Below are 11,104 nucleotides of genomic sequence, written 5' to 3'. Positions count from 1 at the left end.
ATATATATATATATATATAATTCTACTTTTTCTATTTATGCTACTATTTACGTCTGCAGTATATAATAAAAGCAGCATTAAAAGTCTAACGGGAAATTATTTGGCAGTGAGGAATATAGCATTATTAGTCAAGTACTTTCATTATTTTAGTGAATCAAGAAAAACTTCGTAAATATTTTTTTCATATAATGAACATATTCACAAAATGCAGTTTTTACATTATAATCCGATTTACTAATGAAGGAGATTACTATGTAATTGGTTAGTGTTGAAAAATATAAATTATCAAAGAATTACTAAATCAGAGATACCATCAACGTCAAACACAATATTACCAGTTCCTATTAACATATTTTAAGCAAAAGAACTTTCTAGTGCTAACTAGAAATGATTACGCTGTGAGGGAAAAATATGAACAAGTGATTTTTGTTTTATTTTAAATTACTACATGTTTGTGTAATTTCTCGTACGTTCTTTTTCAGTGCAAGCCACATCAGAGTCTGTATTTCGTCTCTGGTCTGTTAAGTCATGTATAAAAGTTATGGACTAACGCGACGAAATTCAGTGTAGCACCTTACACTTATGTACATCGTTGTAATACTTTTGGAATTGATACTACGATATTTTAAAACTAGGTATGCGTGTGATAAAGTTTTATTGCTGGACTCGATAAATAGTGAAGAACATGCATGAAAAGCAATGAGAATCTACGCAAATTATTAAAACAAACCAACAAGAAACCATTAAAAGAAAATGAAACATTGTTAGAAGATGAAGTTGTATAAAAATCTGAATTATATCCCTAGGAACGACTCTGGATAAGTAACAGAATTTAGACCATTAAAAGAAATGCCCCGAATAACATTTTACGTGAATTGCATATAGAGTAGAATTTCAAATGCAGCTATTGTTAAAAACAATTGCTTTGCAACCATATGCTTTCAGTTTCGCCAATTGTGCGCGCAACTCTTTAAGCTGTTGTCTTCTACTCTAACCGTTGGTTTATCAAAATTTTACGTGATAAATTTCATTGGCAGAAACGCGAGAAAGGTCTACGTTTGTCTACATGTGCCAGTGTGCGTGTGTTTGTGTGTGTGTGTGTGTGTGTGTGTGTGTGTGTGTGTGTGTGTGTGTGTGTGTGTGTGTGTGTGTGTGTGTGTGTGTGTGTGTGTGTGTGTGTGTGTGTGTGTGTGTGTGTGTGTGTGTGTGTGATTTTATGGAAAATGAAATCAGCTTCAATATTTTATCCCTTCACATCCAACAATTCGATTATGAGAAATCAATAAAATAGGTACTGAGGCTGTTATAATTAACTAACACACCTGAAAGCAGTGCTTCAGCATGGCCTCAGTTCAACTTTTGAAAGGAATAACAGAAAAGAAGTAACAGTTTGAAGATATCAAATTTCCATTTTGTTGTATACGTATTCCAAATGAAATATTTCCAGCATGTTTAAATAGATAAAAGCAGCGTCTGGCTAAAAAGTCATGTCCACTTTAGACACTATGCTTTCATAACTTCCTCTCAATGAACATAAATGTCTCTAATATATAATAACATATTTTCAAAGTGTAGAAATGTGCAACCAAATACCTGCAATGATAGATTTTCAGGCATTTCGCAAGAAAGAAATTTTAGTTCCAGCAAAAGATAACGAGGTACACTGATAGGTAGATATTGATCAACCACCCTGACAACGTTAAAATTGCATTAATATGACGCTATTACATGCAAAAAAGATGCATATCCATCAAAGTGACTAAGCCATATCTGAAGTTAGAATGGTAGAAATATCAAAGTAGTAGAAACGGCAATATTCGAAAGAAGTTTCTGCACTGAATGTCTGCATTACTTATTGCATACTTACACGCTCGCATTACCTATTGCATATTTTACACGCTCGAACGCACGCACGCACGGACACATGCACAGACACAGACGCACACATACACACAGCATGCACATAAACACACACAAATATCTCCATTACGTCAAAAATTGTATGTGTATTCTCGCATTAGCTAAAATATTCAGTAAACTCTTTATTCTAAGATCTTATGTATTTTACCTTGCACATTCGTATAACATATACATAGAAATGGAATACATTTACATACATCTATATAAAAAAAAAAAACATAACCAAATGGGGGCACTTTATGATTACAGTCTGGTGTAGTATGTAGATAATCTTTTCAAAATATCAACCGCATAAGTTAATTATCTGCCATAACTGAAGCAGATTTTCAGATAAATTCATATTAAAAAAATCATGAACTACGGGATAATATATATCAGGTAATATCAATAATGGGATGTGAGAGAAAATGACAAGATTTTTGTAATTTAAATTTTCTTCTATTTTTATTTTATGATATTTAGGAAACAGGTCATTTAAAGACTTAAATTATTTCGTTCCTAGTTTTGCATCCTGATATAAATCTTCTCAGGCAATCCACACAGAAAATTGGTTACATTAACCTTATCTACGTTATTAGCCATTTACTCCCGGTAAAATTTCTAAAGATGGAATGTGATGTTTGTAGAATTGTATGTTACAAAAGTTTGCTGAAGTAACTGACAACTTTATAAGGCTCCCGATGTCTTACACAAACGCAACATATCTAAATAAATTCTATACTACTAATATTCCAATTTTCTATAGTATTCTGGTTCGTGAAAGATATTCATCCTAAAGCTATACATGGTAATGCATCCATATTAAAAGTAAGTATTTAATGCGTCTTTAATTATACGTTGTTTATAGCAAATTAAGCCGCAATAACCGTGTAGATAATTTTAGTTTCATTCGTCATATTAACTTCCCTGAAACTACGTAAAACCTTGCATAATACAAAAAGCACTCTCACGGTTCCCTTTATTAGATGGAGACATAGGAGAATTAAATAAGAGAGAAAAATAAACAGGGAATGAGAGAGAGACAGAGGGACAGACAGTGAGATGTGTGTATGGTTTTGGCATTATCTATTTTTCATGGGTGAAATTCAATCTTGTGTCTCTAAAAGCATCGTTACCTAAATAATGTTAGTTGGCAGATATTAACTTAAACCAAATTTCAGTAGAGATGTATCTGTATATAACATACGATTCATCTTGATCTCATCTTCTGGAGCAGTAAAATCATCACGCATTACAGCATAACTATATTGGTAAGAGATGCAATTTCCGCTTCTGTCATCCGATAACCTATCTTGCTCATCAAAATATTTCCATGTCACGTGGCATTTATTTAATGGTAAAGCCGTTATATAGTAATCAACTGTTTCAAGTTCAAATGCTATTTCTATTTTTCTTTAGTTTATTCATGTAATATTTATTTCTTGCAGAGATAAGAGATTTCTACTTGTATATACCATCTACGGTCATCTAAAGAGTACCGAGTATAAATGCAATATTTAAATACATCAAGGTATATACTAATACCTCACAAAAGCATATACTTAATTTTCTCACTGCTCTCTCACACCATTTGCTTAGCCCGATTTCAGCTGATTTTTACCATTTATTAACTGACGTAATTTTTCCATCTGCAAAAGTACCCGTCTTCATTCATATGAAAACAATTTGCTTCCAGCATTCAAAGGTACATAAAAATGGTCTGGATGGAAAATAATGAACGTCAATGTTAGTAATTTGCTAATAACAGAATAGGAAGTTAGAAATAATATTAGTTGCAAGTTTCAGCGCTAGCCTTGACAGCCAATAAGAAGAACAACAACAACAACAAAAAAACAATAGCAACAACAAAAACACTAATAATAATAATAATAATAATAATAATAATAATAATAATAATAATAATAATAACAATGAAGAAGAGCACTAACCTTAACAGCGGTTGGGCGTGTTCTTCGCTACGCTGACCAGTCAGGAGCCGAAGACACAAAAACATTAATACAATTCAGCAGAACAACTGAAAAGTAACTTTCAAAACCTGGAACATCTACAATTTAAAAATAGCCCTAAAATACTTTTAGAAACATATCTACATATTTACAATTTTCTCTGGACGAACATATAAGCGATCATCTTTAAACATTTTAAAACATATTGACATTTACAACTTCTGTGAATACCTACCCTTTCCATTCTCCCCGAATATTCGAAAAATTTGACATACCTTTTATCGTCAGAATGCTAGAGTTTTCTCTGTTCAGTCATACAAACGAACGTCTTTTGAAAATGTTAAAACTTTAATATCTACAATTTTCTATGAAAATCTACCCGTCTATTCTTCCGTTTCCTTTCTAACTGAATATGCGAGAATGTAAACACCCTTTTTATTGCAAGAATACTATGACAAGATAATCCATGGCTTACCACCCATGTAGGACTGTACAAACTCGTACGCCACACGTATTGAGAAAAACATTGTCGCTGTGAATTTTCATTCTTTTTTTTTGCTTTTTATTTTCTTTGTTTACTTTTATATTTTTCCTTGGTCACTCTGTCTTCCTTCCCTTTTTCAATCAGCTCACTTTGTAAATGAACAATTTGCTATGATAATTTTAATGGCCTTTAAATGTATACAGTCGTTTCTCTGCCCTAGGTGTCAGGAAGGCAGCCGGTAAGGAAAGGAAATGGAAAATAATGAAAGTAATACTAACAATAATAATAATGATAATAATAATAATAATAACAACAACAACAACAACAACAACAACAACAACAACAACAATAATAATAATAATAATAATAATAATAATAATAATAATGATAATAATGATAATAATAATAATAAAGAAGTTCATACGGTTTTCTATTATTCCATGTATTTCCCCACTAATAAATCTAATACTGAACAAACTTAACTAAACTGGAGAGAGGAGCACCGTAAAGTAAAATCCTACATTGGCAGTAACAAACATGCAAACGACAGAAGAAACATCATGAGAAAGAAATTACTAACTGAATTAGAGATTGAACAAATTAATATTAAGTAAGGGATAAAGGGAACGAAGTTGCAGCTAAAGAAGATGCTACAAAGGAAACAATTATAGGCCTGGACTTATTCCATGTAAGCCTGGTGCTTATTCTATCAAACCCTTCTGCCAAAGATCTAAGTTACGGAGACGAAAACACACCAACTTCGGTTTTCAAGCCACAGACACACACATACACACCACACACACACACACGCACACACACGCACACACACACACACAAACACACCCACACACACACACACACACACACACACACACACATATATATATATATATATGTTCCCGTCTATAAAATTCACTCACGAGGCTTCGGTCGGCCCAACGTTATATTAGAAAACACTCTTTAAATTACAGAGTTGGATTTCGTGTAGCTAACTATTGGCAACTTTTCTCCCCACCCATTTTGTAGTGTATTACCCAATTTTCTGGCCTTTTTTTACAGCTATACTCCGTTCGAAATCTGCATTAGTTTTTGTATGAAAAAAAGTAAGCTACTCTACTTCACCTTGTTGCAGTCCACTCACCTGGCAAAAATGTGTTGTAGTTGTAATTCAAAAGGGCCAGCCTTGTGACATTCTGTGTGAGGCTGAGTTTCCCTGAGAACTACGTTATGTTATACTCAGCTACGTGCGCATTAATTTTACGAGCAAACTGTTCGTTGATCAGATAAATAGGAACCCTATTGTCATAACCGACAGAGTGCAATTTTTTTTAATGAGTAAAAGAAAAGGAAAGTTCCCCTATCATAAAGCAAAAATGTCGTGTTTAGTATAAGCAGTGAAAACTGAGACGAAATATTTGCTATTCCGCTGTGTATTCGCGCTCAACTCAAGCTCAGTTTGATAACAACAACCAGCGCATCCAGTGTTTACCTGGGGGAGGGGCTTGGCCTCCAGATCTGTGACACCCACAAATGCCGCTGCTAGGACCGAATTAACACTCACAGGGACCCTAAAGATTTGAAAGATTTTTCTGCTCGTAAATAGGATTTTCTTCGTTTTCTTCAAACCTCTTGGTGGTTTATCTTGCTCCAGTCCACTCAGCCGACCAAAATGAGATGTAGCTTCACTTCAAAGGGGCCAGCTTTGGCATGTTCTGTGTGAGACTGAATCTCTCTAAGAACTATGTTAATGGCACGCATGTTTATGGAGTACTCAGTCACTTGCGAGTTAATTTTATCTTCGTGTGGTAATGATAAGTCAAATTGTCATCCAATATTTGTTGTATTAACAATGTGTCTATGTATCTATGTATCAACTTTTCTTTCGATCTATGTTTCTACTTTTCTTGGGATATATGTATCAGTCTACTCTGAAAATTCTGATAAACATTTAAAAACGCAAACGAAATGCGTCACCACTTACTGTCTCTTTCACTCTCTTTCACTCTTTCTCTCTTTATCATTCACTTCCTCTCTGTCCTCTCTCCCGCTTCGCCACTTTGAAGTAAGTGTGACACACCGCAGGTACGTACGTACAAGAACAAAATGTGGGTGTATTAATAATAATAATAATAATAATAATAATAATAATAATAATAATAATAATAATAATAATAATAATAATAATAATAATAATAATAATAAGAAGAAGAAGAAGAAGAAGAAGAAGAAGAAGAAGAAGAAGAAGAAGAAGAAGAAGAAGAAGAAGAAGAAGAAGAAGAAGAAGAAGAAGAAGAAGAAGAAGAAGAAGAAGAAGAGTGATGCAGTAGCATGCAGTGGTTAACATGGCTTTTCTTCTTAATTGATTGGAAGTGTTATTATGTACATTGTTTTTTTTTCTTGGTATAAAAGGTGTGCTGGAAGAAAGACTTTGCTCAGTACCACAGATTTTCTTGTCAGTTGTTTGACATTAACCAATTGAGCATATCCATTATTATTAGTAGTAGCAACAGTTGTAGTAGTTGTTGTAGTATATATATATATATATATATATATATAACTCTTCGAAACTCTTAGTTTTAGAATGGTGGCAGCTGATGAAAGAAATGTTCTCTATGTGGCCTGTGTGTTTTCTGTATTCTGTTTATCATTTCGTCCACGTTTTCTTGCTACGTCTTATACCTATATATGCAACTATATATACATGTAGATGTAGGTTTGTACATACATGTACGTATACACGCATATACTCATATATTATTAGTATTATATATATATATATATGATTTTCTCTATTAATGATGAAAACAGAACAAGGTCATTTGATGCCTTCCAAGGTCACCGCGCCCAATGATCACTGTGGCAGTTAACACATATTTGATCTCCACTTCTGTTTTTTGCTCACACAGGAATGGCACGCCCCATTGTTCATCTCCTGGTCACCATCTGCTGCATCTTATTACAGACTGGTGGTATTTCACTGTGTCCACCAAAATGCTTCTCTCTTCTTCCTACTATCCACTGCCATGTCACACGTACTTATGATTATCTCAAGTACAAAGTCAAAACTAAACAATATTTAATAATATTACATAGTAGTAGGAGCAGCTCTGTAGCAGCTCATAACAACTATGATAACGGCTACACCGTTGCCACGGTTACAAAGGTTGGCTGCAATGATAGAGACTACGGCGGCATCAGAGCTCACTAACGATGAATACTGCTGCTGTAAGACATGTAGATAAGCATGATGGTGAACCACTTCATAAACTCTCAAGTACTACCCAAATTAATAAACAATTTCAAATTGGCAGCTTTGCAAAAAGAATAAAATATAAAAGAACGAAAACTTAATCCCACTGAGTCAGATTAAAATTATGATGCATCTGATAAACAATTGAAATCAGTTGTATGCCTATGAGCAAACAAAAATTTGGAAAAAATATTTGGAGTGATGAAAAGACATACGTTGAAAACGTAGACAGGATTAGACGCACAGAAGGATCCTACCAAAATTTACCACAACAAGTATGAGAAGACATCATAATAACAGACATTATGATTACAAATACGAAGGCTAATAAGTAAAAATCTGGTAAAGATGGGAGCCAAATTTGTGGCTCGCATTGCTCCCGTGCGCACAGGAACAGTTAGTCCTGCTAATTATAGCTGAGTGGTTCCCAAGTGCTATTACTTACCAACTTCCAAAGAATAATGAAACAGAATTTTCCCAAATCTGTCGGACCATAACCTGCCTATCTCCCGCGTATAAGATTTTAATATTTATCTACGTGAATAAATGATACACTTTTATAAAACAGAACGATATTTTCACACTGAACAAAAAGGGTACAGATGGAACTCATATAGATGCAAAGCTCAACTCCTAATCAATTGCATGATCCTTCAGAACTGTCATAATGCAGAGAAATCTTAGTTCCGCATGAATTAATTATAAAAAAGACCTTTGACAGCACACTTCATTCATGGACCTTGAGATCACTGGATATCTTGATAATTTCTCCTGTAATTTCAGACTTTCTGAAGCACATGTCAGTGAGGAATAAGAATCTCCAATTATACCTACAAACAGTATTAATATCTACTGTGACATATTCCAAAGTGACTCCCTTTTAAGTCTTTCAACTATTTGCATAACCCTAATACCCCTTACAAGTGAACTGACTAGAACAGGGTATGGGTATTGACAAGAAAATAAGCCCTCTGTTTTATATGGATGTCTTAAAACTCTGTGGCAAAGACGATAATGAGCTTGAAGGTCTATTGCGTACTGTGAAAGCATTCAGTGATGACATCGGGATGGAACTTGGTCTTGATAAATGTGTCAACGCCACTTTCCAGAAAGCGGAATTGAAGACCTCACATTCAGTGGTGATATATGTTGACACAGTTATAAAAGTACTTCAGCAGGAACAAAGGCATTCAGCATGCAAGCATAAAAGAGAAGATCAGGAAGGCATGTTACAAGAGAGTTCGAGCATTTCTAAAATCTCGGTTAAATGCACGTAACAAGGTGTTGGGCAAACATTTCTTAGCAGTCCCACTTGTTATTTACAGTTTTGATGTGTCGAACTGGAATATGAGCGAAATAATGAAAATTGACTAGAAAATCCGTAAGCTGCTGACAAGCAAGAAGATGCACCACCCAAAGGGAGACGCACATCGTATTTACCTTCCCAGAGCCCAAGGAGGTTGAGGTTTGATCGAATTTGAAATCTCTTACAAAACCACCACAAGTAGACTGGCCAAATATCCTGAAACATCTAACGACTGGATGCTAAAATAAGTTGAGAACCACGATAGACATAAGAAGCTTCATTCTGTCATGAAGGAAAATAAAAATTTGCTAATGGGTTCATGCATAATATCCATATTGAACACCATGATGGAAGTGCGTCAACGATTGTTGTAAAAAATGTGACATCAATGGCAAAGCAAAATGTACTTGAACAATTGGCAAATAGGTGGGAACAAAAACCTCTGCGTGACAAATATATGACCCGTAGCAAACAAGCTGATGTGGACCAGGAACACACTCATCCGTGGCTATGGGGCTCAGGGATAAAGACAGAGAGTGAGCGCTTTATCTCAGATGCTCAAGATCAGAGCTTATAGGCTCGGAAGTAACAATGTGATGAAAAGTGGAGTAGACCCGAAGCACCGATACTGCAACGATGAGATTGAAACAGTGGACCACCTAATCGTTGAGTTTATGGATTTAGCACCAGTAGAGTATAAACCAAGACATGATAAAATTACCCAATATTTACACCAGATAATATGTCGGCATTATAAAATCAAAACTGATGACAAATGGTACAAGCACCACACCAAAGCTGAAATTTGGAAAGAAAATGTAACGATTCTTTGAGACTTTCCAGTTTATACACATTAGACCATCAAAGCTAATAAACCAGATATTGTTGAAAAAGACCAAAGCAATAAAATCTGCTTATTGATTAACGTGAGTTTACCTTGCGATCATAATATTTCGGGAAAACAATTTGATAAGCCCCCAAAATATAAAGATTTGCAGATCTAAAATCGAAAACATGCGGTATCTCAAGACGGTTACAACACCAGTGATTGTAGGAGCAATTGGATTGATTGAAAAGGGAACTGAAAATTATTTGAGGATGATCCCTGGCTTGCCATCAAAGCACGAAGTGAGAAAGATTGTCTTAACTTGTATGTCATACGTATTGAGAAGAGCAGTGTCACTGTAAATTTGCTTTCCCTTTCCCCTTTATCTTCTTTGTTACCTTTTTTCTTTTTTTCTTTTTTCGTTCTTTTTGCTGTCTTTCTTCTGCAATTTTCTATGACCTGACTCTGTAAATGAACAATATGGTGTATTTATTTTAATGGCCAAAGAAGAAGAAGAAGAAGAAGAAGAAGAAGAAGAAGAAGAAGAAGAAGAAGGAGGAGGAGGAGGAGGAGGAGGAGGAGGAGAAAATGACGAAGAAGAATGCCTACTAAAACATAAGAATGCTTTGATAGGATTAGATAAATGTTCCAAAACTTCAACACAAAAGAGTAAGTTCACATAAAATGAGAATATTTAATTAGGCGAAATCATAGAACGCTAAATCTGAACTACTCGACGAAGCAATAGCGATTATAGGAAGCTGTTAATAAACCAGAGACAGAATTGAAAGAGAAAATTAGAAAAGTGTACTGACATAATTTACCTAATAATAGAAATTGAATTATCTGCTAGAAATGAGATATTAGTTATAAATATGTCTGCCATCAAGGTTATAAACTACAGTTAGGTTATGACGAAGAGAAATAATAGGAAACTACTAACATTGTAACGACGCATAACCACAAAACTGATACGAATGAAATATTTGCATCACCTAAATATCTTTTCTTTTTTTATATGTATTTGTTTCATTCATTAGACTGTGGTCATGCAGCTACATCGCCTTGAAGAACTTTTTAGTCGAATACATGAACCCCACTATTTATATGTTTTAAAGCCTGGTCATTATTCTATGCATTTCTCCTGCCGAACCGCCAATAAAGGGGACAGAAGCATACCAACACCGGTTGTCAAGCGGTGGAGTGAGAAACAAATACTGACAAAAACACATACACACACATACAAACATCACGTATATATATATATATATATATATATATATATATATATATATACTAAGCAGCAGAAACATAACAAAAAAACTGTTACTCTGAGTTTCATGTTCCCGTTCATCGGACAGTTTTGTTAGAA

The sequence above is a fragment of the Octopus bimaculoides genome, chromosome 3, assembly GCF_001194135.2.
Source record: "Octopus bimaculoides isolate UCB-OBI-ISO-001 chromosome 3, ASM119413v2, whole genome shotgun sequence".
Taxonomy (NCBI): domain Eukaryota; kingdom Metazoa; phylum Mollusca; class Cephalopoda; order Octopoda; family Octopodidae; genus Octopus; species Octopus bimaculoides.
The sequence above is the reverse complement of the archived record's forward strand: the minus strand, read 5'-3'. Positions refer to the sequence as shown.